Raw genomic sequence first — 19,173 nt, 5'->3', positions numbered from 1 at the left:
AATTTCAATGCTAATTCGACAATGAATCGTTCCGCTTCTCTGCCGTACCCCCCATAAGGTGTAAAAATCAATGGGGTAAATGAACCATGCTCAACTTCTATCACACATTGGTTATATTGTCTCTTCTTTTCATTCTCGTTACTTCTAAATGCTGTATCCAGTTTTTGGTTAAGGTAGCTCTTTGCGAAAGGGTTAAAAACCCTTACATCGTAAAATGCAGTTGCCCCCTCTGCCAAAAACCACGCACACTGACGTCTAAACGAGCCTCATCGGATGAGTTGTTACTACCAGGAAGAACTTCTCCCGTCAGAGTCTCGAGATGCGGCTCAACCTGAACATCGTGGCATACATCCTTCAGGAGGCTTGCCAACATGTCTCGTACATCATCATGTCTCCTGTAGATGAAGCCACCTTTCATACAGGACATGGCATGGTCAACATCATATCTCTTACCACAAGGGCAAAATTATGGCAGATATTTCGGTGTCCAGCGATATCTAAGACTGAGTGCATCATAGAACTCTCTCTTATTCAGCAAAAAAATTTCTGATTTTAGTGGCAGCATTGTCAACCAGCTGGATGCACCCTTCATCCTGCTTATGTTGTTACCCTCATCTCTAGCTTTAATTATGTTCCTCCTCGAATTCCTATACTGCTCCCCATCCACAGGCGAAGTCCTGTCTTGATTCTTGATCTTTAGTACAAACTGTTCAGTAGCCATGCGAGAGTTGGTGAACTCGAATAGGGCAACATTCGAGAAGATAGGGATTCCCAAGCCACCTTTCTTTACCGGTAAAGAAAGGAGAAGTCGCTCATCCTTTGAGCAAATATGCCCCTCCGTAATTGCTGGAATAAACTTATTGTCCACAATTTCATCCAATATTGAAAGATGCTGCTTAATGTTGGGTATTGTTCTCATATGGTACGTCAATTTGTGAATGAAACCATTCATAAATCCTGCATAAGCTGCTTGCGGCTCTGATTTAGCAATCTTAGACAATACTATCAGTTGATCGCACCAAGAACTTACCAACTCTTCAGCATACTTAGCTTTACCACTCTCACATCCAATATAGCCACCAAGATAACTCTTTCCTTCTGTTGTAATTTTAATGCTGGTATCCTGGAAGATTCGTCATGCTTTCTCTTCTTCTATAGGCTTCACAACTAACCACGACTTCGATGCATTTGGGTGATACCCTAACATTGGACCAAATATCACAACATTATCCCACCAACTTCTGAGGTGTGCTAGCTCACCCGCGCCCCCCAAATCATCTGCAAATGCTGCATGCTTCACTCCGGGCGTATCCTGTGTCCCAATTACTTTGATGGCTTCCAGCAAAGGGGTAATACCTATAGCATATACAGGCATTGCAAGAGGATCGCCTTGTGTCGTTCCTTCAGATGATAGAATTTCAACACCACCCTGCACAAACAGTCGAGATGGCACACAATAACAGTTCCGGATGTAAATGGCCATTGGTGGACACAGATATCTGATGTTATGAAGGAGGACCTTGCGATTGAGGGAATTGAAAGCATTATCAGCATCGATGAGAAGTAGTGCATCAGTAGACTGTTCCTCGAAAATGTCACCGATAGCATGTACAGCAGCTTCACACCCACTTGCTTGGCCAGCACAGAGTTGTAGATTTCCAGCAGAACTCATTATCCAACATTATATCTGGCTTGATAATTGATAAAATTGCTTTGCCAACAATTCTCAGTAGCACTTCCCCTACACCAATAGGATGGACCCCAGGATTCTTATCTAGGGGAATCAAGCGACACGCAGTGTAGGCATCCAAGCTGGTGTAGCTTCTTTCATCTTCAACTTTAACTTCTATCTCGATGGTACTAACTTTTCGCACGTAAGTGGCTAAGGCACATCTGAGATCTTTCCCAACGTTTCCAAAGTTCTTGGAAACCAAAATTCTTCTCCATCCATCTGCATCTAATCCTGATGGTCCACTTGATCCTTTTGTACGTAATGCTGCTTTCAGAATAGTAGACTCAGTTATATTACAGAACATGACTGGGTCCACCTAAGATACTTGGCCATCGATGAGGACTGAGGCATCAGCTTCATTCGCTTCAGGATGTTTCCGTTTCAATTCGTTTATTGTACTTTGGGATAGTGGAAGAACATCTGCACTCCCCTCTTCATCTAACAGCCTCATGGCAGCCTTTACCTTTCCTTTGAATATTAGTTTAGCAAATATTTTAGCCAAATGCGCCTCATTGGTTGGCTTTAAATTTGCCCTTAGTTTACCTTGTATAGTACGACATTCAGACATTAGCCAATCAAAATCATCAGATTCCCATTGCTTCAGCCGTCTTGATAGGCACTTCGAGTGTTCCTTTGCTGTTGACTTAAACGTGGGTTTTTGTAAGAGCAAAGCTGGCATTATCATAACAACTTTTAACGCAACGTTCTTAAAATCGAGAGAGTCCTGGTTCCAATATTCAATCCATTTCGTTGTTTCACCTACAAATTGCTTTCCTGCAGTACCACTTGGTAACATGAATATATTTCTCCTCCAAACCACAATTTCATCATAAATAGTCTCTACTTTTTCATGAATATCTTCTCTTGTATGCTCTCCCCATATACTGCGACTAGCGTCCGATGTTGGATGATTCTCTGCAGTTGTATTGACATTGATAGCAACATGATCTTGCGTTTCCTGAGCTGGCATTGATTGAGTTGAGTGTGTATCCACAAATCTTTTTCTACATGTACCCATATGAACATTTTTCCCATGATTAGAGGGAAAACGTCGTGAGCACAGATTACATTGATATGCTGCAAGCGTTTCTACTTGCTCCTGTTCGTTTTGCTCCATGTTTTGCTCATGCTGCATATTTCCTTTACGATAGTTTTAAGAAAAAATGTTAAAATGCCAATGTCCTGAATCGTTTCCCAGCGTAAAAATCAGTCCAGAATGTGAAGGAGTATTTAAGACTGTCGGAAATATAATAATAACTGCATCTGCATGCTTATTTTTAACCAACAATCCCAAATTTATTTTGGACAATTTTGTCCGCCATCTTGTGCCGCCATCTTGGCTTGGCTACCTCTCTTAGATATATATAGATATATATATATAGATATATATAGATATATATAGATATATATAGATATATATATATATATATATATATAGATATATATAGATATATATAGATATATATAGATATATATAGATATATATAGATATATATAGATATACAGGGTGTATAAAAAAAAGTTAGACAATTTTGAAAGTGCTCTCAATTCTACAAATCTGCTCATGAAACTTAATTTTTTATATGTATGAATGGTTTTAGTACTTGAAATATAAAAAATATAAAAAAAATCCAAAAAAGTAAATTTTTCAAAGGGGCAACCCCCCTGCTTGCTCAGCTGAACGTGGCTTGCGCACAGAATGCTAAACGCTATTCTTTATTTGATTTTATGTATGAAAAGGTCGACATTTGTTTCATTTATGATGAAATTTTGGCGGGATTTAACCGAATGTAATCCTCCGAATAGCCTATTAAAACGTCGCATGTTTCTCCGCTGGTGCTCTTCCTGCTTTGTTATAACGCATAAATTTGCATAATTTGCATTGAATTAATAAAATTAGAGCATTTCAAGCAAAGAGTATTTAAAATCTCACATGTACTGGTAGTTAAATTACACTTTTACATAAAAACAGTTATTTAACATCTGAATTGTAAAAACAGGTAAATTTTACAATTTAAAAGTAACGAATTGCTCTTAGTCTTCAAGGTGTCCTCCATTTCTTTCTGTGCAAACTTGTGCACGTCTAACCATGTCAAAAACAGCATGGCGTATCATTTCTCGGTCTTGTCTAATCACATCCATTTCTTCACGGATTCGTCGTTCAAGTTCGTCGAGATTTTTTGGTGGCGTTATGAAAACTTTGCTTTTAAGATAACCCCAAAGAAAAAAGTCAAGCGGATTAAGATCTGGTGATCTGGCAGGCCATTCCACGGGACGATTCAGTGCGATTATCCGGTTTGCAAAAAGTTTGGTTAATCGAGCAGTTACCTCTCTTCTTCTCTGTGAGGAGGAGCACCGTCCTGTGCCCACCAATACTCGTCAAAATGGCGCATTACGGCTGTTGCGATAACGGGGCAACCGCCGTAAGGCAGGGACAATTTCGTCATTGATCAACTCCAAGTAGTCGAACCCGTCAATGTTGTTTTGAAAGAAAAAGGGACCGATAACAGTTCCATTTCCCATTAATCCAACCCAAATTGTCAACTTATGTCGGTCGTCATTTCGCTGATACTCGACATCTATCGGTTTTTCGCCTCGTGGTTGGTATTCTCGAATGTTGCGGGTGTTGACCGAAGCATTCAGTGCAAATCCTGATTCGTCGCCAATGAGCAAATCGTCAAGAAAACGGTCGTTCCAATCACGAAGCGACTGGCAAAACTGTACTCGCCGCAGATTATCACCGGGAAGAAGTTGGTGGCGTTTAATCATTTGATAGGGATGGAATCTCAAATCTAAACATGTTATGCGGTTGAAAGTTGCGGATGACAAACCAAGTCTGTTTCGACGACAGCTTAACCACGGCCTTTCACCATACAAAACCTCTCCATTGGCTTCTTCAATAACATTGCGTACAGCTTCAATGTTTTCAGCACTTCTCGCTGTTCTTAGACGACCCGAATTACCTCTGTTTAAGTTACGGCTCGTCCCGTTATCACGATATTTCTTAACATTGTAATAAATGATTGCACGTGAAGGCATTCGGACATGGATATTCGTTCCTGAAACTTTGGCGAACAAAGTTTATGTTGTTGCTACGGAGGAACTCTGACACCATAAAAGCTCTCTGCTGTGGCGAAAATTGTGGCATTGCCACATATATATATATATATATATATATATATATATATATATATATATATATATATATATATATATATATATATATATATATACACATATACACATATACACATATATATATATACACATATACACATATACACATATACACATATACACATATACACACATATACACACATGTACACACATGTACACGCACGTACACGCACGTACACGCACGTACACGCACGTACACGCACGTACACGCACGTACACGCACGTACACGCACGTACACGCACGTACACGCACGTACACGCACGTACACGCACGTACACGCACGTACACGCACGTACACGCACGTACACGCACGTACACGCACGTACACGCACGTACACGCACGTACACGCACGTACACGCACGTACACGCACGTACACGCACGTACACGCACGTACACGCACGTACACGCACGTACACGCACGTACACGCACGTACACGCACGTACACGCACGTACACGCACGTACACGCACGTACACGCACGTACACGCACGTACACGCACGTACACGCACGTACACGCACGTACACGCACGTACACGCACGTACACGCACGTACACGCACGTACACGCACACGTACACGCACGTACACGCACACGTACACGCACGTACACGCACACGTACACGCACACGTACACGCACACGTACACGCACGTACACGCACACGTACACGCACGTACACGCACACGTACACGCACGTACACGCACACGTACACGCACGTACACGCACACGTACACGCACGTACACGCACACGTACACGCACGTACACGCACACGTACACGCACGTACACGCACACGTACACGCACGTACACGCACACGTACACGCACGTACACGCACACGTACACGCACGTACACGCACACGTACACGCACGTACACGCACACGTACACGCACGTACACGCACACGTACACGCACGTACACGCACACGTACACGCACGTACACGCACACGTACACGCACGTACACGCACACGTACACGCACGTACACGCACACGTACACGCACGTACACGCACACGTACACGCACGTACACGCACACGTACACGCACGTACACGCACACGTACACGCACGTACACGCACACGTACACGCACGTACACGCACACGTACACGCACACGTACACGCACGTACACGCACACGCACACGCACGTACACGCACACGCACACGCACGTACACGCACACGCACACGCACGTACACGCACACGCACACGCACGTACACGTACACGCACGTACACGCACACGTACACGCACGTACACGCACACGTACACGCACGTACACGCACACGTACACGCACGTACACGCACACGTACACGCACGTACACGCACACGTACACGCACGTACACGCACACGTACACGCACGTACACGCACACGTACACGCACGTACACGCACACGTACACGCACGTACACGCACACGTACACGCACACGCACGTACACGCACACGCACGTACACGCACACGTACACGCACGTACACGCACACGTACACGCACGTACACGCACACGTACACGCACGTACACGCACGTACACGCACGTACACGCACGTACACGCACGTACACGCACACGTACACGCACGTACACGCACGTACACGCACGTACACGCACGTACACGCACACGTACACGCACGTACACACACACGCACGTACACGCACACGTACACGCACGTACACGCACGTACACGCACGTACACGCACGTACACGCACGTACACGCACACGCACGTACACGCACGTACACGCACGTACACACACACACACACACACACACACACAGACACACACACACACACACACACACACACACACACACATACACACACATACACATACACATACACATACACATACACATACACATACACATACACATACACATACACATATACAATATATTATACATATACATATATATATATATATATATATATATATATATTTACGCCTATAGCGGAAACGATGCATGTGGTTACAATTTTTTTACGATTGGTAAATAAACGTTTTCCATTCGTACGTCAGTCCGTTTGTATATATCGTTTCACCATTGGTATCGATCCGTGAAAAGTGTCACGAAACGAAAATGTAATTTACGAATGGTGAAAGAGGTTGTCGATCCGTATCCATGCGACAGTATTGGACATGTATGGCTGCCTGCTGACATCATTCAACATTTGTTAACGCAATGAAGGCCGACCTCTTTGCACAATATATTGTAGTCTCTATTTTAACATTTACTTTATTGTAATTGTATTTAGTTTTACTTAGAAGGCGAAGAGCCACACCTGTGGAAGTACTTCTAATAAATCATTATTTTTATTATTATTATGATTATTATATGCAGTAAATATCAAATAATTAAATCAAATCTGTTGAAATTAATTCCATTTCCCCCTCAGTTGAGGACTAAGATTTTACAGAACCCCTGAAGAATTCCTGCCCTTACTTAGAATTCATGTTGATAGCAACTATGCCCTGAAGAAAATACAACCTCGTACCCAGGGTCTTTACTCTACTTGTGGGAGAAATTTGTATTTTGTGTTTGTATATGTATACTAGGTTACCTGCAAGGTAGGGATTGCTGCGAGCATTTTAGGGTCCAAGTGAATTGTTATATGAAATGTTAGTAAACTAAATCCGTTTTAACTAATAGCAATAGCAGGTTTAAAACACGTAAAGTGAACCTCTATTGAGCGTTAACCCGCTGGGGCTGTACATGAATTAATACCTGTTAGCGAGAACACTGTCAATGACATCAATAGCCCCATTTACACTACACTGGATTTATTGGCACGGCACGGCTAAAATGGGTACCCGTGCCCACTTCATCTGTGCCCACTTCATCGGTGCCCGGCCTTTGTTTTGGTAGCCTGAGCACTAGTAAAATTGAGCACGGGTACCCATTTTAGCCGTGCCGTGCCGATAAATTGACTGTAGTGTAAACGGGCCTAATATGTAGGTCAATATGTTATGCTATATCAAGTTCTAACTTTTATCTCGAAATTGTTTTGAAATAGGCTGGTTTATATTATGATTTCGCGAGTAAATTTGCTATAAAGAAAAAAGATTTGTAAATGTTCAATTACCCAAAGGATTTGTAGGTTGCACTCGGCAAAAACGAATTGTCTGAAAATAGCCATTTTACAGTGTCATGAATACCAATTTCCCCGGTGTTAGATAGACCCGAGAGTGTTTTTCCCGCTGTCGAGGGGTAAAGGAGAGAACGCTGTCTTGCGAGTTGCAGCTCGTTGAAGTCAAAGTCTTTAGGGCCTGTTTATATGATCCCGTCTAGCCGGGACGGGATGTTTTCACATATACACATGCTCCTAATGTATGTTAATCGCGAATCATCCCGGCCAAGCGGGATGGAGTGTTTATATGGCAATTTTTCTCGTCCCATCTAAGCAGGATCCCGGCAAGAAGTGCAAAATTTCGCCTAGCAAAAATACAGGCCCTGAGCACTGCACATGTTTAACAAAATAGAACATTTTTTGGTAACATGATATTTGTTTTTGAAATCTGCTATTTGTCTTTGTTGTAAGAGTCCATGTAAATGTTTGGCTTCATGTGAAGAGTAACAAAACATCACTTAATACTTTGAACACGCTCGGGAAGACGTGTAATCAGAAACCATGTGAAGATCCGGTAAAAGCTCTAAATAACAAAAACATTTAGCTCATTGTAAAATAGGAATAAAAACACATGCCTATGCTTACAGTAACCTAATATAAAATAAGTCAAACATTGCACGAATCTGAGTGATTCAGTCAGGCAATTTAGACGATCAATTCAATTGCATATTTTATCTGCGACTGTGTCATGTTATTAAACACGACTCGCAAGCGTCAAGCCGCATACTTGAAACAGAGAAAGACTTGATTTGCTTCACAGCACTAACAGCTCAACTGCTCAAGCAAAGCGAATTAGCAAATTGGATAGTACATCCTAATATTCTAGAAGAATTTATATATTTCGTGTATAAACAGTATGAATCTAGCTGTGATCGATTGTATGCTTTTAGCGTTTCATAAATATACAAGTTAAAATTGTAAACAACTGTAAACGTAACATATGAACGAAAGATTAAAATATCTTACCTTCAAAAGTCAAAATAGAACAGAAGCTTTAAAGTTTAACAAAAATTTGAAGATCCTGTCCATCGAAATCAAAAGGCACATGCATATGAGCGAGTTTAAAATTTGTGTTCTACGCATAAAAAACGTGCACGACCACAATTCCTTGTGTTAAATTTAGTTCAGAACCCCCTCTCTGCACAAATTAGATTGCTGCTACGCTCGCTCGCTTCAGGCTCGCTCGCTCCGCAGCAATTAATATTAAAAGTCTATAAAATGGCGTCCAACGTAGGGCACTGGCTTTAACAAGCGAACAAAAATTCGATGAAAAGTGGAATATATATCGTGGATAAAAACATGGCCGACGATAAACGCGAAGAAACTTTAAAACAACTGCGAGCAGTCCGCTCTGGAACCGTGGGGTTGTAACGAAGTATAGCAGGGAAGCTATGGAATTAATTGAAACGAGGGACCATACAAAGAGAGGACGACTACATACTATTTCAAGTTTATTAAGCGACAAAATCAATCGATTGAAAGAACTAGATACACAAGTGCTGGAAGTGTGCGACGTAAACGACATTGAACGAGAAATTGAAGAATCCAAAGAGATTTTCTCACGAGTAAGCGATGTAGGATGTGAAATTACGGAATTTACGAATCGACAAAGCGATAAAACGACGGAATCCCCTGCTAATTCTAACGTCGTCGAAGTAACACAAGAAGAAACAACAACACCATCCACTAATAACGAACAATTAAACGAGGAAACGAATGTGAACAACCTATCGATTGGCGGAATATTGACAAATTCATCTCAAAATTCATCGTTAGGAAAGAATACAAAACCAAAGTTGCCCAAGCTTGTCTTACCTAAATTTAAAGGTGATATCACGAATTATAGGACATTTTGGGAGACATTCCAAAGTGCAGTTCACAACAACAAGGAAATCGCGACAATGGACAAGTTAAATTATTTGTTTTCTTTATTGGAAGGACAAGCTCTTTGTGCAATAAAGGGGCTTGCTATTATCGAAGACAATTATCAGGCTGCAATTGACATTTTACAAGAACGCTTCGGGAAAACGCAGCAGATAATTGCTGCTCATATGGACAAACTGTTGAAAATAGCTGCTTGCGATGGTGATAAATCCAAACAACTGAGATTTGTGTATGACAAGGTGAGCATGAACGTACGTGCATTAGAAGCGTTGGGGGTACATTCAGATCAGTATGGGAGTCTTTTGATCCATGTCATAATGTCGAAACTACTGAGTGATGTACGCTTGCAAATAGCTAGATTAACTGAGAAAGATGTTTGGGTCATTAAAGATTTATTGGAACTTATCCGAAAGGAAGTGGAAGCGCAAGAATTGAGTGAGCAGGTGAAAGTGAATAGTGAGAACAAAAGGCCATTTGCACCAAGGGCCCCCTCAACCATGTCTCTGACTGCTCAAGGAGCTGGTGGCTCTCCCATAAAGTGTGCATATTGTGGAAAGCAGCATTATTCAGCATCATGCAAGACAGTGGTGCAATTGAATGAAAGGAAAGAGATATTACGACAAGCTGGACGGTGTTTTGTTTGTTTGCGTGTGGGTCATCGCAGTAACCAGTGTTTTCCATCTCGAAAGTGTCGACGTTGTCAGGGAGCCCATCATCAATCAATATGAACTGCAGGTTCACAAAGACCTCCAGAGAACAAGGAAAACTCCGATGAATCCAAGCCTGAGGAGAATGCGCCTAAACCTCCTACTTTAAATCCGAAGGATAACCACACTGCTACAGCTAATCAAATCTCGACAACTGCAGCTCGAACTAAGAGCAAGGTTTTTTTGCAAACCGCAACAACCTACGCATATTCTGACAGCGGCAGTCAGAGAAGTTACGTTACTGAATCACTAAAGCGAAAGTTGGAACTTGTTACTGAAAGGACTGAGGTCTTGAATCTAAATACCTTTGGGGACGATAAGTTTCGAAAACAACGCTGTGACCAAGTACGACTGTGTTTGCAACGTCAGAACAAGGACATTGAAATCTCAGCGCTTTGCTTCCCAAAGATTTGCTCTCCTTTGTCAATGACATTAGATATTGAGCGTTATCCACATTTATATGGTCTCGTCCCCGCCGACCCGGGTCTACTTGACAACTCCATCTCAGCTATTGATATCTTGATCGGTTCCGACTATTATTTTGAGATAATTATGGGAAAAATCCGACGAGGTGATGCGGCTCCTGTTGCAGTGCAAAGTGAATTTGGCTGGTTAATCTCAGGAAACGCACAAGCAATTCATACCGGAAATGATGAGACAACGACCTTTCTTCGCTTTTTTCATCAACTGTTTAGCATCCCGAATTGCCCTCTCAACTTTACTGTTGCTCTGCAGGTATCTTGGAGATGATGTGACATGCTCGAACTTCCACAATTTTCCAAAGTTCTCGAACTCTTTAGACGAAAGCTGAGGTCCATTATCCGTCATCACTACGTCTGGAATCCCAAATCTTGCAAACTGGGCTTTCAGCTTACGTATCACGGCCTTCGATTTCGTACCCTCCAACAGATCAATTTCCCAATAGCTTGAAAAGTAGTCAACCGTCAGCAGATAATCACGACCATTGAACGTGAAGATATCCACTCCCACTTTAGACCATGGTCTTTCCGGAGGATCATGGGGATGCAGCGGCTCTTTTGACTGTTTACTATCGAACGCCCGACAAGTCTCGCACTGTTGGACATATGCTTTCACTTCGCTGTTCATTCCAGGCCAATAAAGGCACTCTCTCGCTCTTCGTAAACAGCTCTCGATCCCATATGCGCTGAATGAAGACGTTTGTTCATTTCTTGGCGCAAACTCTTTGGTACGACCACTCGTTGTCCCCGAAACAGCAGCCCATCTTGGGTAGACAATTCGTCTCGCATCGACCAATAAAGCGTCACCTGTTACTGGTAACTGCTTCTTTTTCTCTGGCCAACCGTTCCTTACCACTTCTATCACCTTTTGCAGCTCGCTGTCGTCTACTGTATGAGCTTTAATATCATCAACTCTGGCCGCTGAGATTGACAAGTATTCTGTCATGTTGACTGTCTCCACTTCTCGCTCAAACGCTGTCGCCTCTTCTGGTGAACCATGCGCTCTGCTTAGAGTATCGGCTAACTCCATTTGTTTTCCCCTTCGGTAAACTATTCTCACATCATAGAGTTGAACCCGTAACAGCATCCGCTGCAATCGCTTAGGCGTTTTGTGAAGTTCTTTTTTTACAATCACCTCCAAGGGCTTATGATCCGATTGCACAGTCACCGTCCGCCCATACGTATATTGATGAAACTTCTCTAGACCATACACCACCGCCAACAGCTCTTTTTCAATCTGAGCATATTTCTTCTCTGCTTCGGATAATGCACGACTTGCATAGGCTATGGGTTGACCATCTTGTATCAAAACAGCTCCAAGTCCTGTTCCCGAAGCGTCACTCTGTACGGTTAACTCTTTCTCCGCCTCATAATATTTCAGCACAGGCGCTTTGGTTACCAGCTCTTTGATCTTCGCACAGGCCTGATCATGCGTGTCTAACCAGGTCCACTCTGCATCTTTGACAGTTAACTTCCTCAAGGGCTCGCAGACTTCGCTCAACATAGACAAAAATTTACTGAGGTAATTCACGAACCCCACCAGTCGGCGCACACCAGCAACATTCTTGGGTTTTGGCATCTCTAGAATGGCTTTAACCTTTTCAGGATCAGGCTTCAAACCTCCGTCCGTTAGTAAATGTCCAATAAAGGGCACTTCTGTTCCTTTAAATCTTACTTTCTCTTTATTCAATTTAACGTTACGCTCGCGACATCTTTGCATGAGTGCGCGTACCTTCTCATCATGATCCAAGACTGCCTCTTCATCGTTTTCACCTTCTCCAAATACTAGTATATCATCATGTATGGATATGACCCCTGGCAGACCTTCAACCACTTGCTGCTGGCGCCTTTGAAATTCTTCTGGGGCAGATGCCAATCCGAACGGTAATCTCAACCACCGAAATCTTCCAAACGGCGTGTTAAATGTTGTAAGAAAGCTACTCTCATCATCTAACTCGACATGCCAGAATCCGTTACGTACATCAAACGTGCTGAACACTCTAGCTCGGGTAATCTCAGGTAATACTTCGTCAATCGTCGGGATTGGGTAGTGACTTCTTTTCAACACTTCGTTCAGATCTTTAGGATCTATGCAGATTCGTAAACTGCCGTTCGGCTTCCGCACCACGACCATGCTTGACACCCACGACGTTGGACTGGTAACTTCCTTCAAAACCCCCAACCGTTCAAGTCGAGATAATTCCTCTTTAAGCTGCTTCTTGAGTGCTACAGGAACTCGTCTTGGTGGATGAACGACAGGCTTAGCAGTTGGGTCGATTTCTAGCACGTACTTTCCGTCAAATTTTCCAGTACCAACAAACACTTCTGGAAATTCCTTCACCAACGACTCTTTGGTTAGCACTGGAACAGATTTCGTCTTACCATTCACTGCCATGATGTTTTCATATTTAACTTCTATAAGATGCATTTCTTGAACAGTGCTGCTTCCCAGCAACGGTACACATGACGCCTCTATGACAACAAAATCCACTTTATAACTTTTACCCGTTTTTGGATTCATAACAGATAACTGACATTGTCCTATTGGCTTAACCATAGACTTGTTGTACATTGACAAAATTTTGTCTGTTTCCTGAAGCTTACACGATCCCACCGACTTTTGAAGGACTTTAACTGGCATGACGTTACATGTTGCACCACTATCTAATTGGAATTTCACGGGTCGATTTCCAACGTTCAGTGTGGCGAAAACTTTCTTTGAAAAACACTCTTGCGACACAGCATGCACTTGCGATATACGTACGTAATCTACCGTCGCTAATTCGTCAAACTCTGATTCGCTATCACTTTGAACTTGATTAACCCTCGATTGTCTACGTTTTGTTGTTAGGCATTGTGCGGCAAAATGATTCAACTTATTACACTTTAAACACCTTTTACCAAGCGCGCGGCACTTTTGTTTATCTCGCTCATGCTTTCTACCGCAGTATCTGCATACTATGAAGCTTTGTTCCACTTTCTCTCCACTGCCTTCTCTATTTGCAAGTCCGCCTTCGCCTCGCCCAAATCTCACACCGCGCAGCCCATCATTAATTCGCTCGGTTTCATGGCCTTGAATCATTTTTTTCCTTTCCTTTGCGAGTTCTGAAGCCCGACACGCTTCTATGCATTTTTTAGATCTAAATTTGCATCTTTAAGTAAATTCTCTCTTAAATTATCATCACAAATTCCACAAACAATGCGGTCACGCACCAAGGACTCTGAAAGCTGTTCGAAATTGCATGTGGCCGCTAAAATCTTTAACTCAGTTACGAACTTCTCTATCGATTCATTGATTCCTTGCACTCGCGTAAAGAATCTATATCGCTCAACCGTCTCGTTCTTCCTAGGCCTACAATATTCTTCCAAGCCCTTTAATATATCCTCTACTGTCCGTTCCTCTTCGCTACCCTCAAAATTTAACGTATTGTAAATCTCTCGACCTTGACTTCCAATAAGATAAAGTACAAGTTTCACCTTAGTGGCATCTTGTTGCCCGGCCATCGCCAGCTCCAAGTATAACTCCATTTCTTCCTTCCATCGTCGCCAGGTCTGCGGTAAATCATTTGAATCAAAATCCATTTGTCCTGGCGGTTTTAATTGTATCATTCGGACTTCTCCAACAGCAGTTTTCGTGCTTGTCGCCATTATATAGCTCCCCAACTTAGACTTTCACACCTGACACCATGTTTCATGTATACACTTCTGGCCTATATTACGATCTACGTATAACTGCTTAAGTCACATGCAGCCCACATATATATACACTATTACACTAGGACCCAGTCCGTCTCTACATTATAATGTTACAATAACAAAGTCTGCAACGTGAAATATTTCCCTCGGTTTTTTTCGTGTAGAGCTTTTTCGGCATGTCTTTGCTTGCCATCAGTCCATTGAATAAATAGGTATTTGAAATTTGATAATATCTCCATACCTAAAATGTAATTTAATACTTCCCGTGTTCCAGGACAGGATATTATAACTGTAACCCTGTTTCTGAAAAAACGTTCATATATTCGAGCCTATATGTATGGTTTTATGATCGAAATGAACGCAAATACAACACAAAAAAATGAAAATTTCTGAAGGCCTTAACAACGCGAGCCTACAGCACCCCTCCCTAAGCGCAATTTCAATTTCCCCCCAGAATTTGGGGGCTCACGTGACCAGCCACAGCCAGGGTCTTTTCTCCCCACAAGTAGAGTAAAGACCCTGGGTACGAGGTTGAAGAAAATACTATACCCATGAAAATTTCCAGGGCAAAATTTCCTAACCCCTGAGGAATTCTGGGTTTAAAATGCCACCTTACCGCTGCAGAATTCCGAGGTCCTCAACAGGGGGGTATGCATATTTACTAGAAATGCAATAGCCCATTTTATTTGTAGATCCCTACTTGCCCTACCTGTTCTTTCCAATGCTTGTTCCTTCGTAAAATTGAAGATTACTTGACTATGAACCTTAAAATTAATTGCTCAATAATATTTTCCTTTAATATTTTGTCCATTTCGTACTTTTGATGGTATTTTTGCTTGCTTTCTGTCCGTTCTTGTCGGTATTTCTAAGCTTCTTGTTGGTTTTTGTCGTTATTTCTGTGCTGCTTGTTGGTTTTTGTCGTTATTTCTGTGCTGCTTGTCGGTTCTTGTCGGTAATTAGTATGATCGAACAGAGTGTCAATGTGATGATATGAAATATTAACTATACACCTTAAATTAAAAGTTTACCCAGAGCTATAATTTTTAGGCTACACAACATAACTATATGATGATATATGATATGACAATCTTCTAATCCCCAACAACACCGTAAGGATTTGTGTACAATACAGCCTTGCCCTTGGTCTGTGATACCATCAACGCTAACACACACGAGTAAAACTACCGCATTTCTTTGGAATATTGCAAGTTGCTGATTATTTTTTGGTTATCAATCACAATGCAGAAAAAGTGTGGGCAAGACAAATGTGTATGTCTAATATCTAGAAGTATATATAGCTGGGAATATATCCCAAACCATTTTGTGTTGCCTTCACAGTCACAATTAAAAAAGAAGTGTTACACAACTTTTGGTAGCATGAAAAAATAGCAATACAAACTAAAATTATACCCACTAGTTCTGCTTTTGGAAGAATAGATTATACCATCTTGTTTGAGCTATACAAGGCTTTATTGTGTTCAAATATATGCATTCTAAAATAGTTGTAAAAAATAGGAAATTAACTGGCATGACAGGGATTAGTGATTGATTTTTGTCACAAGATGCCTGAGTAAATATAATTTTCGGTTATTCACAGTCAATCACGTTTCCTTTCATGTATGACATATCATGGGATCAAATAAGTAATTAGGTGAAAACATTTATCACCCTGACAGAACTAAATGCATAGATGATAAATATTTTAAGTATTTATTGATTGAGTTCAAGATCAGGTCAACTAGTGTGTCCACGCCTGAATTAACAAGATATGAGAGCTGGAATGAGCTACTAATGCCAACCCACAGCTCACACTTGCAACACTGATTGGCTGAATAAGGATCAACCCACTCTTGTTGATGATGTGTGCAAGTGTCCCTCAACCGTTACTATAAACCGTTGCCAAACCCACTTGCGAGATATTCAATGATATATTCCTCCATGACTTCTCTATGTTTTCTCTCATGGAATGGTACTGCATTTCTTCATTTGTCAATGTCTACAAACACACATTATATAATACATCCTTGAGCTGGCTTTTCTTATCATTTCATCAAATTGTAAATCCTATTTATTTGACAGGTCTTCCAAAATTATTCCTACGATCTTCAACCATGGTTTACGTTTAATGTGAGGAAATACAGCAGGTAGAGGTGTTGAGATGTTGCTATGTATGACCATTTCATACATCTTAGTCATGTTTAGTTGCATTCTATTTCTCTAAGACCATTCACTTATGTTGTTAAATTTCAGTCGCTGATGTGTTTTCACAATCATTTCCAGGAACTTCCAGTGTTAAGTCGTCTGCAAATTTCACTAATTCATTCCTAGTATGGACCGTTTTTATGTCATTAACCATTATACACTTGCGGTCAAAAAGAACTGCTCAAATGTTGCTATTAATGTATGTAACAGAAATCGTAACAATCAATCTTTTATTGTACACTAGCAGGTAAAAAGAGCTGTTTAGATACAAATTGATAAAAAAAAGCAAATATAGGAGAGAGCTTGATAGGCATTTTGTATAATTCTCTTATTACAAACAATATTTGAATAATATAATGCAACCTGCCACACTTCTAAGATATAGTCAAACAATGGTTTCAGGAAAGGGAGTGACAGAAATGGATTGGCCTGCACAGTCAAAAGACCTTAACCCTATCTAAAATCTGTGGGACAATGTCAAGGGGATAGTGCAAGAAAGGAATTCATTCATAAAGCGTCTATGATTTATGCGTTGCTGTAAAGACTGTCCATATGATGAATTTCTTTTGACCGCAAAGGTTATACCACCTTAACAGAAAGTATGCCACGCCGGTGTAAGGCCATCATCAATTATAAGGCCAAAATATTAATATTTCATATAGCTTAGCATATAATCTAGTCTATATTTACTCGTATATATTGTTAGAGGGACAGTTACGTTCATTCGAGAGGATTTTAACTTGTTTTGAGCAGTTCTTTTTTACTGCCAGTGTATATAGAAAATAATACTGGGCCTAGTACTGTTGCTTGAGGAAACCTATATTGGTTTTCACATACTCTGTCATGATTCCATCAACCTTTACTATTTGTTGGCATTCTCCCAAAGAACTTATTATCCAATTGATAATATATTGGTTAAGAGGAATTTTTTTTAAATAATTGCATAGAAGGTCATGCAGGAAACACTGTCAAACAGGGGCGGATCTAAGATTTTTTGCATGTTAGTTAAAATTATCGGAAGTGAAAACAGGGAGGTGGGTCAATTGACTTCCCTGGAATAATTAAATTTCAAAATTTATAGTTTTAATTGCAGAAACATGTGTGTCGAAAAAACGAGCAATAATAATAGGAAATCACATCCATGGAATAAAATTATAAAAACATGAATGAATCGGTCAATTTGTTAGCCTGAATATTATTAATAACTGTTACAGCATAAGCTTGTATTGCTCCAAGCTATGCTACATGCCAAATATTATGTGCTTAATGCTGCTTACGCTTTCAGTAAGTATCACAGTAGCGCAATATTGTTTATAATGCAAAAATTGCCATATTGGTTTGGTTGGTAACCAAATTAATTTCCACATGAATCTTTACCTTATATCAGTAGATTTCTCATTTTGACGAGCACACAAGGTAACAGAATTATCCATATTACTCGACAACTGAAAACTACTCGACATATTCGCTATTTGTAGCGTGAACTTCCTAACAAAGATCTGTATTGGGCCTTGCAGGAAGCTTCAATCATTACAATAAAATGCTATTTTATAAAGATATGAATTTGTATAAATGGTGAGATCAAGCAGTAGAATCCAAGAGATTTTTAAAAACATCCACTGTCAAACATCCAGAAATTTTTCAATATTCCTTATTTACTTGAAAAGGATATATTTAAGGAGGCTCCCTACAGTTGCGGGTGGATATGATGAGAGAAAAAAATTCACCTCGCGCGCGTTGTGTGGATTTTTCCATGCAATTTCGCTATGAAAACAAACAGCGGGCCCTTTAAAAATAAATTTAGCATTTTCGCAAAATATACATATTTTATTCAATACAGAGAGTGAGAAAACACAAACACATTCAAATTATTTAAAGATGATGTAAAGTCCGTTCTGAGCATATATTCTGCGCATAACAATGTTTGTTTACGTTGGTTATATAATCTTTACATGACGTATGCGTCGTTATAATTTTCTTATTTTCTTCTCGCTCGACCGGCTGTGATCTGTGATGAATATGCTTATTTTATTATATTTTGAAGAAAATGTTGTTATATTTTGAAGAAGATACAAAGCGAAGCTTGTAAATAAACCGGCCGTTATTTAAAACGTTATATATTTGTAATTGTAGGACAAGCGAGAAGGTAGCGTCTGTAGCGACAAC

The sequence above is a fragment of the Dendronephthya gigantea genome, unplaced genomic scaffold, assembly GCF_004324835.1.
Source record: "Dendronephthya gigantea isolate DGI-Jeju-01 unplaced genomic scaffold, DenGig_1.0 000060F, whole genome shotgun sequence".
Classification (NCBI taxonomy): domain Eukaryota; kingdom Metazoa; phylum Cnidaria; class Anthozoa; order Malacalcyonacea; family Nephtheidae; genus Dendronephthya; species Dendronephthya gigantea.
The sequence above is the reverse complement of the archived record's forward strand: the minus strand, read 5'-3'. Positions refer to the sequence as shown.